At 42.5% G+C, this 19880-nt stretch overlaps 1 long non-coding RNA gene across 1 annotated transcript in view; it reads right to left on the minus strand.

Annotated features, from left to right (window-relative positions):
- LOC141570375 (uncharacterized) overlaps nt 1–19880 on the minus strand; it is a 114748-nt gene that overhangs the window by 25055 nt on the left and 69813 nt on the right. Inside the window, exon 2 of the long non-coding RNA XR_012494378.1 lies at nt 5732–5830. This is a non-coding gene — a long non-coding RNA (uncharacterized LOC141570375). The remainder of the gene's footprint in view (nt 1–5731; nt 5831–19880) is intronic.

Here is a 19880-nt window from a genome sequence, read left to right on the forward strand (position 1 = left end):
GTCAGCTTGATTAGTGTCTTATCTTTGGCCAACATATGTACAATATTTGGTCCTTCAAAAACTGAAATGGAAAGATCGATAACTCTTGCTTTGAATTATAAAATGTCCAAAGGTCAAAATGAAAAGTGTCTTAAGTCATTTTCTTATCATATCTCAATTTTATTCTACTCAGCAACTTTCTAGGATACAGAGTAGAATGATCGAGTCTTACAGACATCTCCTGAAGCCCAAGAGATTATCTCATCTATATTTCACTTTTTTGGAATTTCTTTACCATTCTTCTGTTTGACACACATCAAAACACCATTATTATGCTTGATGTGAATTGTTAATTTGCAGAGAGGAAGATATGAATTCTAGGCTGAATTCAATGGTCAGAGCACATCTCTGCTGGAATAAAAACCAATGGGAGTCATTTTTAGTGTGCTATAGCATATCTCTACCTAACTTCTCTGAAATATTACCTGGACAGTGACCTTGTTTAAAGTAAGCTTCTAATATAAATTATTTCATCCTTCCTATAAAATTTGGTTTTCACCAACTAAAAGGACTGCTAGATTTAGAGAGAACAGATCAGAGCTGATTAGCTTGCTTTACAATGGAGTCCTTAATAAATATCTCTCAGTGATAACCAAGACAGCAGTGACAAAGATAAGCTTTTGGTGGGAGCTGAAAACCTTGAGCTTCATGGTGCCAGATTTCCTCTACTGCTACTTTCAGGCTGAAAATCACTCCTTGATGACCTTGATAATGCTTAAAATATAAAATGGCCCTGATTATTTACAGGGAAAGTATTGTATTAGTATGAATTTGATTCTCTCAAACAGTTCTATAATTAAATCTGAATCTTTTCAATGTTAAACGATGCATACCCATTAGAGAACTCATCCCAAACTATTTTGGGGTCTCTTCTCTACAAGTTTGCAGTCCCCTCCTAAGCAAGGGAAGGTTTCTTAATAACCACAGAGCTCCTTGGCCAGGACATCAACTGGATTCATGTTCAGAACGCTAATAGGACACACTGTGCCCTGTGAAGACTTACTGTGTCACTGCCCTCAAAATGGAGAGGTCTCACCACTGAAAGCCTAAGATTGAAGTAACACATGACCCAATTTCTCAGGAAGTCTGCAACCACCACTCTAATATTACCCCTTCACACTTTTCTTTGATTCTTAAGATTTTAAAAAGTCTTCCCTATTTCTACAGACCTTCGAACTCGATGGAATCCTGCCTTCTTTGAATACCCTCACTGAGTAAGGCCACACACCTCACAAGTCTTAAATGAATATCTGATCAAATTTCTCATCGCTTTGTCCAAATCTAGTCATAGTTATGGAGTGTATGCCCGTGACAAACCTCAGGCTTTCTCAAGGTCCCCTGGTGGGACGGCCTGGGCCAGCCGATACAACAACAGAGAGTGTGACAATAGTAATGGTAGAAGTAGCAGTAGCAGCAGTAGTCAGAATAGCTCTTAACAAATACAGAGATCGGGACACAAAATAGCTAGATCATGAGTAGCCAAAATCCCAAACTTCACAGACAACAACTGGGCCAGTGCTTAGATTTATATTCCAACCAGTCCATAGCCGACGTCAGTGACAATATCCTTTGTGAAGTGTGTAGTATTGAACATTGACATTCCCACTCATCTTTCATACCATGTCTCTCAGTTTTCAGCTGACAGTGAGCATTTCAAGTTATTGCATGGGGCTACAGCAATAACTGCCAATGGTTTACTTTCAGCACCATTACCTTCTTTGTCAGTACAGCATTAATTTGAGTGGTTTATTGCAGTATAATGTTATCATTTGTTTTTTTAAGAAGAAGAAAATGAAAAACACAGTGTAGGTGCCAATGATGCAAAGTACAGATTTTATGAACTCATTCTAATTGAGTTCAAGATAGAAATCATTAGTGGTGCCAAAAAACTCATTTAACATTTACCTAACAGAGACTCCTGAGCACTTGAGGAAAAAAAACAAAAAACGAAAATACTTCCTCATCCCCAGCATTCTAAACAAACTACCACACTTGTCCAAGGCTGCTGGCTCGGGCCTGGTAGACCACGGCCAATCAAGCCCAGGCCAATCACATTCTCCGTCTCACCCACCCACAGCCTTGCTGAATCCTGAGGCTTCCTCTGGAAGGACCCCAACTCCAGAAATTAGAGAGAAGGCAAAGGGCCTCTGGGAAGGGCAGATGGCATAAACAACAAAACAAGCTCCTAAATTTTCTTTCAGCCAAAATTTTCTGGATTTTCCCCCTTCAAAGTTCAAATTAACTGGGGGAATTTCCATGCCTTCCTTCTGAAGACGCAGGCTTTTTGAACTCTTTGGAAGCAGAGCACCTGATAAATAAACCATAACGCAATAAATTAAATTTGTATCACTGCATCTATCTCCTAGTATGAAAGAAGCTCCTGGTCTCATTCTTCCAAGGTTTATATTTCAAGGCAAAATTTCAGCATAATTTAGAAAGTTCCTTTTCTATTGAGTCAATTTGCTGTTTTTGAAATATTGTACAAATAACTCACATACACTGTGTTGGGTGGGTGAATAATCTATCTTTTGATGAAAAGCATAAGTTCTTTTTAGAAGGAATCATTTATTTCCTAACATCCCCAAGGCAAAAACCTCCCAAGATAAAGCTAGGACTCTTCCCCTTTCTGGCTTATTTGACACCATATTTATAAAATAAATTCTCTAAATCAAATGATCTTTAATATATGATGTTGGAGGTTTGTGCTCTTCACCTCTTAAAGAAGAAAGCTATTTGGAAATGTTTATTCACTCATTCAATCATTCATTTACTAGACATTCACTGACTGCATAAGACCCGCAGAGCACTGCACTAGTGGTAACGGTAAGGGGTGGGGATGGATAAAAAGATGAATAAGAAAGGACCCCTGAGCACTGAGAGCTCGGAAGCTTATAATAATGAACTAAGCACTAAATACAAGTAAGTAGGAGAAGTCAGTGTGGTTCCTAAATCTGATACCTGAGAAACCAATTAAAAAGAAAGATTCTTGGACCCCACTTACTCGGATGAGGTCTTCTGAATCAGAGGGGCCTAGAATAATCTGAGAACTTGTATTTTTGTAAATTCGGGATATGAGGCTTAAATAATATTCTAGTGGCTAGAAAAATCCCACACAGAGCCTCCCACAACCACCAAAGATCAGAGTCACTGAGATCCTCATTTGCAAAGGCATAAAGCTAGCCTACAATGAAATGGTCTGACTTGCCCAAAGAGAATACCCAGAAAGAGATGCATCTTTGAGGAAGAAGTCAAAGGTTTCTAGGTGTCCTTGTGTTATTAGGAAGTCAATTACCTATTTCAGCAGTATGAGAGACTATTCACGCGGAATCACAGCTCATCAGAGCGAGGTGGAACCGTATAGATCACAGTTCACAAACTTAAATGGCTCAGGGCTCAGGCAGTAACATAAATGATTGAAGTGGGCTGGAGGGGACAGGGACTAAAGAGGTCACTTTCTTCCCCACTCTAGCTGCTACTTGCCATGAAAGAATGTGAGGCCATGAGCCAGATCCTCCACATTTTCAAGAGAAGCCAGAAATCTGGATTTGAAAAGCTATTCATGCAAATAAAAGACAGATTCAACTTATGGGCCACCAGTTTGTAATTCCTGATCTAGTTCAAAATCTTCATTTGACATCTGAGAAATAAGTTCAGCCTAGTCCTTGCATCTTTTCCATTTGGCTTGCCACAGTGAGGAAGGAATGTTGCTATTGAATCAAGTTTTGCTTTTTTCCCCTTGGTTTGAATTGTTCAATTGTATTGATTGGTTCAGATGTTCAAAGGCATGTTTGCTAAGAGCCACATGCAGTAGGCATTAGGTTGTGCTTCCCAGAACCCCAGTTGGCAGCCGTCAGCTCTCAACCCTCTCCTGGAGTCGCCTTCAGCTGCCTCACTCAAGGGTGTGTCCCCTCCTCTGGACATCTAGCATCCAGTGCCTGAAGGATGCTTATGCATTTATAAGCCCAGCCCTCTCGCCCCAACTCTGCAGGGCCATCCGGCTTCAGAGCTCCCCATGGCATTGGCTAAATAAGGCCTTGTTGCAGCTGCAGCCATGCCCAGCTTCTCCCCATGCCCAGTCCTGCTTCCCCTACAGGCGTGGATCCCAGAGTGCTCTCCAGTACACTACCTGTGCCGATCCTCTGTCTTCGAGTCCGCTTCCCCAGGAACCAGACTCTGCACACAAGGAACTCACTGAAAACAACCTCAGCTGGGAAAGTCCAGATTTGCTAAGTCAAATCAGACAACCAGTCCTTACGCCACAAAAATTTCTTGTTGTTTATTTTAAAAATTGTTTTACTGGTTTTTGGAAAATCATATCATACCAGATATGCCTCCTATTCCCTGTCCCCACCTCAGATGTCAGCCACAGCTGGGGTGGGCTGTTCCAGAAGTTCCGACTCCCATGGTGCTGACTGTGCCCCACCACCAGTGTGACCCTACCGGTCTCTGCCGTCAGACTCGGAGCCTTTTCTGATGTTGCCAGAGCCCACTGGGTCCTTGAAAGTAGAGCCTGGAAAATTTGGGGGGGGGGGTGTTTGTGCCAATGAGGAGGGCTGGGAGCCAGTGGATTACTGTTCCAGTCTCCTGGCCTTCAGACAAGTCCTTATGTATAGCAAGGAGCTCCCATCACACAGCGCACGGCCTTTACACACCCGGACGTGGGCTTTCCCATCTCCTTGCTCCCTCACTCCTCTTCCTGGGGTCATGTTCCAAACTCACTACACCAAGTCCTTCTCCATGGGGCTCTGCACCAAGTGGGACCCAGACGAAGACAGACATAGCCTCAATTTTTAAAAACTCAACAATACAGAAAAGTCTACAAAGAAAGTAAACATCCAATTTTGAAACATCCCTCCACTCATATTTCTACACATTATTTTTTAAATAAACCAGATCAACCTAGATCAACTCGGTCTGGTAACTCTGCAGGTCCCTTCAAACACTGGTCGTACTGAGTACATTTAAAATCCAGATTAACACTTATAATTGTTTCATTCATTTATCCATTCATTTAACAAATGTTTGTTTCAGGTCGTCTCTGTGCCAGACCAAGTGCTAAATACTGCAGATGTTACAAAGACATACCCCTTGCCCTTAGGATGTTTATATTCATTATTTATTCAATTTTTCAGGACCATATTGATTGCACAAATTAAGGCACATGTGTTTTCTAAAACCACATTAGGACGCCTTGAAATCTAATCTAAGTTATAAGCTTTCATGAATAGAGTTTTCACCCAGATAGCATGTACAAGATGAATGGATTCCTGGGTTCCAATTTTGCCTCTGCCAGTAAGAAGTGTGACCTTGAGCCTCATTTTTCTTGTGTGTAATGTGGGGGATAATAATAATAATAATAACTTTCACATGTAGTTGCAAAGATAAAATGAGATAATCAATACACAGACCTTGACATAGTGCCAAGTAAGCACTCGATACATTTTCACTGTAATAACCACAACTATCTTCATCTAAGAACTTCCATTTGCACTATGTGTATAGCACGGATCCAGGCACCACGGGAATTGGGCAGAACAAATTGGAACTCAAATAGAGACCCTGTCCAATGTTGTGCCACTCAGCACAGTTTTACCAGCTCGGTGTCCTGTCACTGTCGCTGGGGAGCTCAGGCACCAGAAAAGCACTGTGTTCACCTGGTCACTTCCTGTAACCACAGAAGGATTGAGCTCACCTGTGGAGTTGGTGCCAGTGCACAAGAGCAAGTGATGATTTTGCCACAACCGGAATTTGCTTCAGGCTCCCAGAGTCCTGCACACAGTGTTTACCAGTCCTGTAGGGAAAACACAAACCAGAAGGATGCAAACGGTATGTAAAGGCCAGATTTGCTCAGTTATCTGAGCAAATATCTTGCTGGCATGGAGATTCACATTGTACCTCAACTCCTCAAGAAGTATGAGGTCAGGCTGTAGCTCCCTAAGACAGGCTGTCCCCCTCAGTAGACAGTAGGAGCTGCTGTCTTCTGTCTTTTGTAGTCCTCCAAGCACTCAGCATAGTCTTAATGCTCCTAGATGCTCAATAAATATTTGTCCACTGATTGTTGCGTGCGTGAATTGTTGAGTGCCTTGAATCTTGCCCTGGCAGAGCAAGAGTGTAAGAAGTGTGGAGAACATTTTAGACAGTGCATCACTTTTGAAAACCTGACTTTGAAAGACTTCCTGCTTATCCTTCGTAAAATGCTTTAAAAAAGAGAGCACAGATAAAATCAAATCAGCCTCCTGATGCAATCATGTGTGTCTAGGAGGGAATGGAGCAAGGGTGAAAGCGAAAGCAGAATGTCTACCATTCCATGCACAAAAGATTGCAAAACTAAAGGGGTTTGGGGTGGGGGGAACACCAATAGAGTGCAAAACATATGTAAGGTGGTGACAAGAACAGGTGAGAAATGAGATTGTTCTACAGATGAGGACAGCAAGTCACAGACTGAAGATGTATTTTGTTTGGACTGTTCATTTGTAAGACAACAAAAAATTGTGTTAGAATTAAATTAGAAACACTGGAAACATCAGATCAAAATTCTACAAGGTAATTATACCTCAGTAAAACTAGAAGTTGCTTATTCTGCTTTAATTTGTCTCTTCATGCTAACTGGAAGGCAAAGGTGATGGCTTCCAGTTATCAAGGCCCAACGGAATCTGAGTCTATCCCTGATTTAACAGCTGGCCCTCAGCCTTACATCCTCTGCCCTTTGAGAAGCCTCTGCCCTATGACTACCTCCAAGCCTTTGATAGAAGCGTTGCCTACAGACCAATTCTACACCTTTGCAAACATATACATCAACACCAGAAACCTGCTACGAGAAAAAGGCTGCTGGAGAGATTTCAAGACCTTCCTGCAAAGTGCGACAACTAGGCCTTGCATTTGCACTTTGCAGAAGAGTTTAAAGTACATGATCGCAGTTGGTTTTGATGATAGTATTGTGAGATAGATGTGATATCTAGAACTATTATTTTCATCATCATCCTTACTTCACAGATAAGAAAACCAAGGTGTCGAGAAAGCAAATGACATACGCGAGGTCATCGGCTGAGGCTTGAGTTTGGGTCTCCAGGCTCCTAGTCAGGCTCTCTCCTCTATACCACAAGATGCCATCTGCTTCTTTCTGTACCTTTGAGGGAAGATTTAAAATGACTGATCCTCTCTACAGACAGAGTAAGCAATGAGCTTGCCATGTCTTTTGAATAGTTTATTAAATTTGTTTTATTTATAGCACTTTGTATAAACATTAAAGAAATTGTTTCAACAACTTCCACTCCAACTTTGGACTCTAGCAAAGTTTGCAATTTCAGTCCCAATTCTGCCTGGGAGAAGATTCAAGCTAACATAAGAAATGAATGGCGCCGCAGCCCAGTTCCCTCACACGTAGCCTGCTGAGGAGACATTTGCTAGTGACCCAAGGTCAGACTGGATGGGCAAGACGGGCTGCTGGTGTGTGCCATGCCTGCGGCAGTCCTTTGTGCCTCCACACTGTTTGCTTTTCTTTAGGAGTCTCAAAAATGCTCAGTGATCGCTCAGTGAATGCAAACACCATTCACTGGGTGCTAATATGTTCCCATTGCTTTATTTACACTGTCCCATGGAAACCTCACAGAAGTCCTGCAAAGCAGGGATTGTTCTAAGTTTACAGAAGACCCAAGAATGTAGGCAAAGTACCCAATGTTCTACAGCTGCAAATAGCAGCATTGCTGGGCTTCAGAGCCAAATGCATCTCTCCAATACCTGAGCACCTTCTGCTGGTCCACTTAGCCGCCTAGATGAGGGACATGATAGGGAAATAAATACAGATCAATAATAATCTTCTTAGAGCATTGCACAGTGACCTTTCTAATAGAGTCTATTTTCTCAAGGAAAGAAAATAGGAAGGGAAGGAAGGACAGAGGCCGAGACAGACAGACGCTGTAGATATTGCTTGGAACACTCTATAAATGGGTTTAAATATCTGAAGACATGTTGTCTTGTGTTTTAAGAGCTACTAATCAGTTCCTAGAGTGAGTATAGGACAGGGACCTGAGATATAGCTGAGAAGTGAGAGGAAAACTGGGAGAGAGGTGACACGGCACCATGGGCAGAGGGGAGACCCTGTGCCTTTCCATGCCAACATCAGCAGCCTAGTTAGCAGATTGCTTTCAGAAATATATACATATATAATGATTTAAACACTTGAAAGATTAGCATTTGGAGCTAAAGGGAGAATGCTAAAGGTTTTGCCTAAAACAAAAACAATAAACTTGCTTTTTCCTCTGCTTCCTAAAGCTTGTCCCAGTCTGCAAGTGCAACGACCGTTGGCCACCAAGGCTCAGGTGGCTCCTTTCACCTGATGTTTGCAGAAAGGAAGTGACAACCCCACGTGACAGAGGCCCTCAGCTCATCTGCCTTCTTGGCTACCAGAGCACATTTACAGCTTCACCTCACAGCCACTGGTGAACTCAACCCTGATGCCCGGAACTGTCTCTGAGCCCAGATTCTCATGTCAGGGTGTGTGTACGTGAGAACCTTCTCGTGCTGCAACTAAAACTCAAAGCAACTACTATTTTTAGCCTGAGCAGCTGCCAGATCTTCACAGCCAGGTTGGTGGAGGCGGCTCTTCTCACCCAAGCTGCCTGGTGTTCAACATGAAGAACACGTCTGAGGAGGTCAAAGCCTTCAAGCTTTCTGGAATTGTGAATTTCAGATACTCCATTTCTGTGATATCCTATACAAATAGATACCGCTTCTTACTGTCAAAGCCCATTGGAAGAAGCCACAATGGCGGGTAGCATCTTATACAGATTTCCTGAAGTACAAATGTGATGGAGGGGCAGAGGTTAGGGTGTCCCCACCCCAGGAACATACAGGAGACTAAGGGGAGAAATCGGCATGCAGCATATGGGGAGCAGTAGCTCAGGACCCCAGCCCGGGCAACAACGCTGACTCCCAGAAACCAGGATGGGCGACCACTCTGATTTTAAGATACAGCTCGCAGATGAGAGTGGGGGTTGCGGGGCTGAGTGAAAAAGGGCAAGGGAGGAAGAAGTACAAATTGGCAGTTACAAAACAGCCACGGGGATGTAAAGTACAGCATAGGGAACATAGTCAATGATATTGTAATCACTATGCATGGTGTCAGGTGGGTACAAGACAAATTGGGGGGGATCACTGCATAAATTATATAAATGTCTAACCACTATGCGGTACACCTGAAACAAATATAATATAATATTGAAGGTCAACTGGAATTTAAAAATTAAATAAATAAATAAAAACCAAAAAAGAGATATGGCTGAAGTCATTGAAGGACCAGGTTTTATTTTCCCTTTGCCCTAAAATGGGCACAAAGGAAAGAGTGAAGATTGAGTTTAAAGAGACTCCTCAAAAACAAGTGTGGACTCAACTATAAGGCACAGGACAATGGGGTCCCCTGGCTAGTTTTAGCCAGGCTAAAATATATTAAATATAATAGGGTCAGCTGTCTCAAATGCTTTGCCTGCGTCCTGCGGACCCAATCCACACCTGGGGTGAGAGGGAAAGTTGTGTGCTCCCCGTAAAAGGGTGTAAAGTACAGCACTTTAGGGAGGGGTTATTACAAGCCATGATGCACCTGGAGAAGCAACTCAAGTTCCACCCCAAAACCATAGATGAGGTCATGTGACTCCCAGTGGTGTTCTCCTCCCACCAGAACCCTGGGAGTTAGTTTGACAAACTAGAAACCCAGTCTGGACCACAGCTAACCTAGCTGCCTGTAAAGGGAAAGGGAAGCAGTCGGTGTGGATGGGAGGCAGGCTAGGGGAAGAAAGTTCATGTTGAGCTCCTATAAAAGAGAAAGCTGACCTCTTTGTGCCTTGGCTGTGCCCTCCACGCCACCCTCATCACACTCTGTTGCCCCAGCCCAGCCCCTGTGAGTGCCAAGGGTCCTTTCTTGAGCTACACAAGTGTTGGTCGCGCTCAGCGAGGGAAGTCATGAGAGGTTGAGTAGCAAAGCAACCTGACAGAGCTGGCTCAGAGCCCGGGGCTCCTGCCTTCCAGCCCAGTCGTCTTTCCCACAAGAATAGAGATGACACCCTGTCTCTTCAGACATAAAGAACAGGGATGACAAAAATATGTCCAGGACCTCTGCAGCCACATTCAGTAATGTAATCATTCTTTGAGTTGACTGACATCCGATTCCGAGGACACATGGTGAGGGACAGCCATCTGACTCCTTTCCCCTTTATGAGTGAAATACAGAGGAAAGAGCACCTTCCTACTTGGCTAAAAAGGCAGAAGCAAGAGGTCTTAAGTGACTGGGCCAAAGGTCACATTAGCAGTTGGAGCTGGAGATGCAAGGAGACAGACAACTACTGCACCACCCAGATCAGAGCAATTCTCACCTCTCACCCAGCGCTCTGCAGACAGTGGCCCTGCACCGGCAAGCCCCATCTTCCTTGACCCTCTGAGCACCCAGCCAAATCACTTTTCCCTCCCTCTCACCCACTGTGTAATAATGTACCCCCCTCGACCCTGCAGGGGGACCCGCCCATTGATGCACTTAGTAGACTCTAAGGGTGGGAGCCAGACTTTTTATCTTCTTGCCTCTGGTAACACTATACGACCTCAAAGTTTTAACCCAAATAACCATTGCCAGGACTAAGGTATTTCAGGGTAGGTAGGACAGGAAGGCTTAGACTTGGCATCTCCTGGGAGGCTGGGCATTGCCTCTCCTGGAGCAGGAACTGACACCAGGGACACGTGGCTCACAGCTGTGCAGGGAGCTCTGTCCATAGGCACAGATCACCTCCGGACATTTCTGACCAGCAGTGAACTCCTTTGTGCCTAAGTGTGGCAGGTCACTGGAAGCCTCTTGAAATGCAGAGCAAAATCTGCCACCTGACACATTCGCCCTGGCTGTTTGGCTGCTTTGCATGCCTATGGGGCAAGCAGGCTATTTTTGAACAGATTTCATAACCTTCTTTGTAGCTGCTGAGGCTGCTGATTGCACATGTGTTTCCAGCTCCGTTCCTGTGGCGAGAATGTTTAACAGAGATGGCGCCTTGTTAGAGAATGTAGAGAAAGCAAGATTGAGAGATTAGGAACACAATTTCCATGTCTAGACATGGGTCGCACAGCCAGCATCTGCTCCAATCAGGGTCCCTGAAATTTAGCAACTTGTGCTGTCACTCTCTGATGTCACTCCATCCCATCCCAAGAACCTCACTATTAAATCCCAAGGCAAAGGGCAATCCTTTCTGAGAAAAAATCCAAGGTAGATTTTGGAGTGTTGTGGGAGGAAAACAATCAAAAGTACCAGAAAAATCTGTGAAAGTCTGCATACATTTTTCTCCTTGTAATCTTCAAGCTCAAGCCCAATTCTTGCCTCTGGGACAGTCTGCCTCACACTGTCTCAGCCGGGTGGGCCATCATCATCGCTACATTGGTTGCTAATTTATTTATCCCAGCCTGCTTTCTTCCCCTTTGCTTATCTTCTCAGTCCTGTCACCTTGGTGACAAGCCTGCTCACCTATTTCGCTTTTAATTTATCCCTCGGCTCCTCTTTTCTGCCTTCACCCACTGTGCTCTGTCTGAAAGCTGGAAGCCCCATCATGTTTGAACAACTGGCTCCTTTGATCCTCCTCTTGAACCTTGATTCCATTTGTTACGTGTCCCTTTCCACCCTGTTCTTCTCCTCTGGCTCCTGTCATGTCCTGTGTCACGATTACCCATCATAAGCTACATCAGGGCATGATCTGTGTCAACTTATCCTTATCACCAACCTCACGTCCTTCTGGGATGGTGCTTTTAAGAAAAATAATACCAGCCAACAGTTGAGACCAGGTAGCAGGCACTGGGCTAATGCTCTACATATATGCATTTCTTACATCCTCACTTCGTCCTTATAACATTCTCTGAGGAGACTGCTATAATTTTCGTAACATTACATGTAAAGAACCTGAGCCTTTGAAAGGTAAAGTCCCCAAAACACTACTTTGAGGGAATATGTGCATCCATATGTTCAGTACAGCATTGTTTACAATGACCAAGATGTGGAGGCAGCCTGGGTGTCTGTCGATGGAAAAATGGATAAAGAGGATGTGGTACATACATACAATGGAATATTGCTCAGCCCTGGAAGGGAATGGGTTCTTGCCATCTGCAGCAGCATGGATGGACCTGAAGGGTATTGTGCTAAGTGGAGTATGTCAGACAAAGAAAGACAGATGCAATGTGATTTTGCTTATATAAAATCAACAAAAAGAACAAAATAAACAAACGAAACAGAAACAAACTCATAGATACAGAGAACATTTTGATGGTTGCCAGATGGGAGGGGAGTTGAGGTGGTGGGTAAAAAAGGGGAAAGGATTAAGAAGTACAAATTGGTTGTTACACAGTAATCATGGGGATGTATGGTATAGCATAAGGAATATAGTCAATAATATTACAATAACTATGTATGGTTTCAGATGGGTACTAGATTTATCGAGGTGATAGATGGGAGGGGGTTGGGCACAGGGAGAAAAGGTAAAGGGATTGAGAAGTACAAATTGCTAGTTACAAAATAGTCATGGGGATGTAAAGTAAAGCATAGGGAATATAGTAAATAATATGGCAATAACTATGTATAGTGCCAGGTGGGTACTAGACTAGTCAGGGGATCACTTCTTAAATTATATAAATGTCTAACCACTATTCTGTACACCTGAAATTAATATAAAATAATATTGCATTTCAACTGTAATTGAAAAATTTTAAAAGGGGTGGAAAGGTGAAGGGGAATAAGAGATCCAAATTTCCAGGTGTAAACCAAATAAGTTATGGGGATGTAAGATACAGCATAGGAAATATAGTTAATAATATTGTGATAGCACGGTGCGGTGTAAGATGGTTGCTGGACTTACCATGGGGATCACTTCTTTAGGTATATAAGTGTTGAATAACTATGGTGTGCTCCTGAAACTAATATAATTTTGTATGTTAGCTATTTTTTTAATAAAATTTTTTTTTAAAAAAAGAAGAACAAATTAATTTCAAAATATATGCTGAGAGATAGATTCAGCACAGAACGACTGGCTAAGCCACGCGTGCACTCTGCATCATGTCAAGGATCAAGCAAGCTGTAGTCTCTGAGGAGAGTTGCAATTAGGGCAGAGAGATGGAGCTGAGTGTAGCTGCTTCTGCCAAGGTTCACCGACACAGGGCTTATGCCTGCTGTGCTTCCATAGGGGGCCGGGCACAGCGTTCACATACCCTCTGCTGGATCGAGCTCATTGTTTTATTTCAATAGGTGAGTTTCCTTTCAAGACTCTTAATAATACCATCAATAGTATTATTAATTTGTAAAGGCTGAATATCTGTCACTATTTTTACATATAAAAATAAACACTTTGGAATTTGGGGTGGGGGAGGAGAAAAAGAAAAGGTAAAGTCATTCTTCCAAGCACGTGCAGCTGACTAAAGCAAAAAGAGTCTTCAAATTTAAGTCTGTTTGACTCTGGAGTCTGAATGCTTAAAGATTCTTGAAAGAATTTAAGGATGAACAAATGAATATTCAAGATCCCCAGCTTTCTGGTCATTTGTTTCTCATATTTTCTCATTATGATTCTTTTCTGATTTTCAAGAAAAGTAGAACCCTGAAGAGAGTTCTACAATCAAAACTCAGAAACCAACCCCCATTTTTCCAACAGCCACTGGGACATAACACAACTTTTCTTACGCAGCCTGTCAGCAAGAGGGCCTATGGCCCTTGCTGACTCACTCACCAGCTGGGCACACGGCAAGGCGAGCCAGCGACCATGCTCAGTAGAGCATGCACAACCACGCCTGAAACTGGATAAACTGAGGCAACACCATGATTCTCCCCAGGAAATCAGAACGGAGGCCAAGGAAACCACCAAAGATAGAAACAAACAAGGTCCTGACAGAGTTAGTGCTCCTCCCATTTACAAAATAATGAGTCTATTTTCCGGCACAGTGACTGCAGAAATCAAAGTTTCTCTGAAATTCTTCCATAAATCTGACTTCTATGAGCTGACAGAGCCCAAAGCAAGCAGCTTCGTACGGTCAAGCCAGCAGCCGGAGAGGATAAGAGCTTAAATCCTAATCTTAACCCCACATCCATTTCCTGCCTGTCCATAGCCCCTCCATTACTCAATATGACAGAGTTTTCATGCTTTGACAGGGGAATGCCATCCCAGTGCTTCTTTGAAGGTCATCACTAGCGTGGCAAGGAGGAGGACATGACTAGGCATCAAGGACATCTCAGGGACAACCACTGCTATTGTCCTCTGTCCCCACCCCAGACCAAGCCACCACCTGTGTGTGAAATGTGCCTTGTTGACCCTGACTCTGCCTTGCACTTGGTTCCTCAGGGTCAATTCCATCAGCAAGAGAGTCCCCAGCTCTGCCCGGATGCACATGCCAGTGCTGGTCACTTCAGAGGACAGAGAGGCAAGATACTGAAACAGACCGTAAAGATTAAGAAGTCAGTGCTCACAGGGCCTCTGTCCCCTGCTATTTAAAGAGAATCCTAAATTCCTATAGTTTTCCCCTTCCTCTCTCCTCTTATAAAGGAAGGATTCTTACTTTTTAGAAAAGAGGCTAAGTGATTCGTATACCAAATGGAAAGAGGGTGTAAGAGCAGAGAAAGGAGAGAGCTGTGGGTTTGGTGTGGGAGATGGTCCAGAGCACCTTCCAGAGGCTGGAGGACAAGAGAGAGAGGAGACAAGTAATTTCCATCATGTGGCTTATGAACTGGATCCTGTTTAGAACTCTTAGACAGACCCTGGTAAATAATTATTTAAATAGATAATATAGTTAATTAATTGTTTATGATATATTTAATTAATATATAATTAAATAATATATTTTATTAATTATTTAAATATATTATATATAATATATAAACAATTATGTATACACACACACACACACACACACACACACGGCATTTCTGCATAACTGTGTTGCTTTAGATGTGGTTCCATGCAAAAGCCAAGTCATATGCCTCTACTTCCAAAAAATATGTAAGGAAGCGTTTTGAACTCCTTGGTATCTATAATATAGAAAAATAATTATCAGTTTGAAGTCATGGTGCCCAGTGTTGGTCTCTGGAGCCTTTGATTCCTGGCTTCTTCCCTTTCCTCCTCCCCATATGGATTAAAAGTGGAGGAGAATGTGGCCCCTTGAGGACAGAGAAGGTTTCTGATCCACAGTGGTGAGCCCAAAATAGATATATTAGGTTGGTACAAAAGTAATTGCGGTTTAAAAAGTTAAAAATAATTGCAAAAACTGCAATTACTTTTGCAGCAACCTAATACAATAAATGTTTATTGAATTAAGAATTCAAGTGCCAAAAATTTCATGTCATGAGATGCATAAAAGATTGTCATGTGATAAAAGAATATCAAACCATTTATATCATATAATCTCAATTTTCAAAAAGGAAACTATGTATATACCCACACATACATATAAAAAATGAAATAGCCAAAATATTAACAGTGGAGTTCTGATTGGCTGCTTTTTTTTAAATCTATGTATTATCCAAATTTTCTATAATAAACGTGTAGTTGCCCCCAAGAAAACACTTTTTAAAAGAAAATTAAGATCTGATTTATTCAGATGATAGGATAGGTCTTTTCAGGAGAGAGGAATAGTCTAAACATAGACCTAAGATCCTGAGAAGATCTCAGCCAGGGAGAAAAAGTTCAAGAAACCACTCCCCATATTCACTGTGGCAACCTTCCTGGCAATGACAGAACATTCTGTGCTGGTAAGGAAGTTGGTTTACAGAGAGAACAGGTGCACTCTTCCTTTAGTTAGGAAAACATATTTCTTATTCATCACTATAACCTTCTCCAAACCTGAGAAGGTATTCTTCAGAACAACCATAACCTTCTGGGGTGTACCTTTCTTGACATTTATCTGGGACATTTACCCACTTTGCATTGCATCAACTCATAGGAAAGACAAGAGGACTGAAATTAAAATCAAAATATATAAATTCAGGACCTGGCTATACCACTTACTGGCTCAAGGACACTGAGCAAGTCATTTATCCTTTTCAAATCTCACTTTATTTGCCACTCAAGGAATGTTGTACAATAAGGAAGAAAAAAAAATCATGAAAGGAAGGAAGAACAAATAAAGTCCTTATAAGTGTTGATCCTGCTTCTGTGTTTGAACATCAATTTGATTCTGTATTTCCTGACATTTGTTTTTATTGTTATACAGCATCCAACTATCCTTTCCATTAGTCTGCTAATCTTCCTTTTGGAGACTACCTCATTAATCTCAAGAGTGGCTGTTCCTCTTAAGGGACATCAAGGGGACTAGCTTCCCAAACTGAAGCTTGGCCAAATGGAAAGTTTTCTTCGGACTTGAATATTGAGTGAGTGACCCACCATCACAGAGGCAGTTGGACTTCTTACCTTGGCCTAGCAGCATGAAGAACCAGTTTCTATGGCCTCACTTTCCAGAGCACCTTTGGTTCCTATCTATTTTCCAAAGTTGGTCTTTAAGCCAACTTTGGGAGCTCCACTCTGAGGGTACAGCGTTCCTTGAATGTAAAGTAAAATACAATCCGAAAAGAATCAATGACTTGTCCAATGCCCCTGAGCAAGTCAGTGATATAACCAGGTCCTGAATGTATATCGTTTGATTTAAATATCCTTTCAACAAATTTCTCTTTTATCCTAAGACAGCTAGAATTGATTTCTGTGGTTTGCAACCTAGAACCCTAGATTTTTTCACAGGATAGAAATAGAAACGTGGTAAGTTACAGAATTCTCATATCTAAAAAAGAGAATTTAGACAATTTCCTCACAGGAGACAAGGTTTTCTTGGGACTAAATTCAAAAAGCAATTTCTCAGGACAGAACACAGATGAGGGGGTGGCATTAAGCAAGATAAAAGATTATGTCCCTATGATGACCAGATACTCTTTGAGAACCAAGAACTTGGTGTTTTATATCTTGTTTACCTACAGCACCTTGCTAATAATAATACCTAGGACATTTTTGCTGAATAAAAGAAGAAATGAATGAGGTCACCGTCTACAAACTTTTCTCAGACGACATTCTCCATTAGTGTTCACCACCCACGTCTAGGAGAGATACAGGACTTTCATAAAAGTGCCTGAGACCTTTTCTTCCTCAACTCCCACATACACCTACAAGCATTAGCAGGTCCTACCTGATTACACACATAATGGGTATTTTCCATATCTCCTGATTCTTCATTCTCTCTCTCTACCAGCAAGAATACAATCTACCTGTCAAAAAATTATTCTTTGTGCTTCTGTCCTTTCTATTCACTGTGTCCCAAGCCAAACATGGAAGTGGACCTGATCTAGCAGGAGGTCATGGGGCTCACCCCTCATGACTACACAGAGGGCATGTGTAGGTACAGAACAAAAAAACCCAGTGGCCTGGGCCCTTTTTCTCAGCCTAGGAGCCCTTTCCCTACATCTCTGGCTGGTTTAGTAATGAGGTAAAACCTGATTTTGAACAACTTCACACAATTAGAATGACTAGCCAGAACTAAGGTACAGAAGACTGAAAACTACTGCTCAGTGGGGCCTGTCAGTTCTATCGTCAAGAGACACATGCCCAGGTCATCGGTCTACTAATACCTTGCTTTTCTCCAACCCTGTTGCTTAAGGACATTTTCTCCTTCTATATTGAGGCATGTTTCTAATAAGATACCCATTTTCTTAAGCTTCTCATTTACACTGTAGACATGGTGGATCTTAAAAATTGGACCAATAATCCAATAATATTCTCCAGAAGAGTATTTTTCCTCAGGAGAGTTGAGTAGTGACCATGAATAGTAGCTTCTCTTCACCCTAGATAAGCCACTGCCTGGAGTCTTTAGCAGGCATTAAATTCCTGACATAAGTTACGTTTCCTCAGATACCAGGAAACACCAGAGTGTGGAAACAGCAGTCTGGAAGACAAAAAAGTACTGCCACCCTCTCCCCGACTGCCCTCAGTTTCCCGGGTAATCCATGTACAAGCAGGAGAACAACTTGCTCAAGTACAAATCCAGAGTAAGAAATTTGGTGTCCGAGCAGGGCCACCTCCTGCCACAGCACAGGCCTGTTGGCACTGAGAAAGGCCAAGAAGCAACTTCTACTTTGGCCTGAGGCCAATCCCCAGAACAGAGTGAAACTGTTTCCCTCACCCTTGATGTAAAGCTTCGCTGTCACTGATGAGTGGCTAGAGAAGCAATGGAAGCAATTCAGCCTGGTAGGATTTGCATTTCACCATCTTCCTATTATCAAGTAATATAAAAATATGTTCCAACAGTATCAGGAAAGCAAACATTACAGGACATCTGAATTAAAAGCCCAGGGCTATCTCAGCTCACTAGCATTTCCATGGATGGCTGGGCAGTTTCCTTCCCTCTTCCCACAGCAAGAAACTCATGGCCCACGCTTGAGCCTTGCTTACCAAGTCAAGGCTGTTCTCCAGGAAAACGGGGCAGTTAAAGTAAAAACGGAAGTGGCAAACCAGAGCTAAGGCCACCAGAGGCCTGCAGTGGGTCCTCGAGGGCTTACCCCTTTGCTTCCCCTATTAAGCACTTATTTAAATGGAAATTTACATGTTTGGTTTCAGTCCAAGGACTAGCATTTTCTGAAAGACCCTGAGCCCAGCCTATTTTAAGCACATAATAATGAAAACTTGAGCTACTTTTTGTCCAGCAACTCTCAATTTCCCAGAAAGAGAGAAAACATACACTTGCTCTGTGGCCTGAGGATGCAAACTTACCTATTCAGTCCCCAAAGCTATTACTTTCACATATTTCCAGACATCCTTCTCAGTAATATTTTTCAGGAAGCAGAGCTTTAAACAAGTAGGGAAGGAAAAAGCTTGCCTGAACACATGGCAATTTTATAAATGCTGAGTTACATGAGCTCTCAGGTGTCTGGAAAGTTGGGTAAATATGGCCCAGTGCTCAACAATCATGTAGTTGAGGTTTTTCTGTTCGAGCCAGAAGATGACAGATGTCTCCAAGCATCATGTATGTGGTCACTCCGATTTCTGCTCAGAAAGGAACCACGAGGAGAAGGCAAAATGGCATTTTAAGTGCAGTGTTTGACAGGGTTTGGGGGAGATGGAGTGAGAGTGGAGGGTGGGAAGAAAGAAGGAACAGAATTATACACCTGAACACCAGCGTCAGGAAGCACTTGTCATTGTGGCCACTTTACCACTCACCCACACGAGGGCTGTAATAACCACTCGGTGAGCCGGAACAGAAGACAAACCAAAAAGTGGCATCCCAAGAGAATCTGGGCCTGAAATACTTCGTATGTGAATCTGCTTCTTTAAAGCTTTTATCAAGATGCTGCCATCTTCAAAGAATGCTGGGATGATTGTCACAATCCTAAAATCAATTCACAACAGGCACTAGAAGCTGTCCCAAGGATGAGAAGAACAATTTGCTTGTTCTTCCCTATTGACCAAGTTTTGATTTTCTAAAATGCTCTCCTACTTTGAAAGTGGATTTCATTAAAAAAAAATAAAAAAAAAAATGCTCCAGTTACAATTCTGTTTGATTCTGATCCTTTTTCTGATATATAACAGTGTATAACATCCTGTTCAACTGGCAAAATTGGGGAGTGTGTCTGTGATGGCCAACAGGGTGATGGCCTGGAAGTTACAGGGCTGGGAGGGGGCAGCTGTGCTTCTAATACCTCTTTGCTGTTCCCTGCCTTGTATCCATGAAACCCTCAAAGTTACACAAGACTCTTGTAGCTTTTCCCCAAAACTGACACTTTAATGCAAAGATTTGAAGCTTATTTTGAGGACTATCCTGTAGAACTAATGCATCTTGGATTGAGTACGTACTTGCAAAAATAAGCATTAACA

The sequence above is a fragment of the Rhinolophus sinicus genome, linkage group LG03, assembly GCF_036562045.2.
Source record: "Rhinolophus sinicus isolate RSC01 linkage group LG03, ASM3656204v1, whole genome shotgun sequence".
NCBI lineage: Eukaryota > Metazoa > Chordata > Mammalia > Chiroptera > Rhinolophidae > Rhinolophus > Rhinolophus sinicus.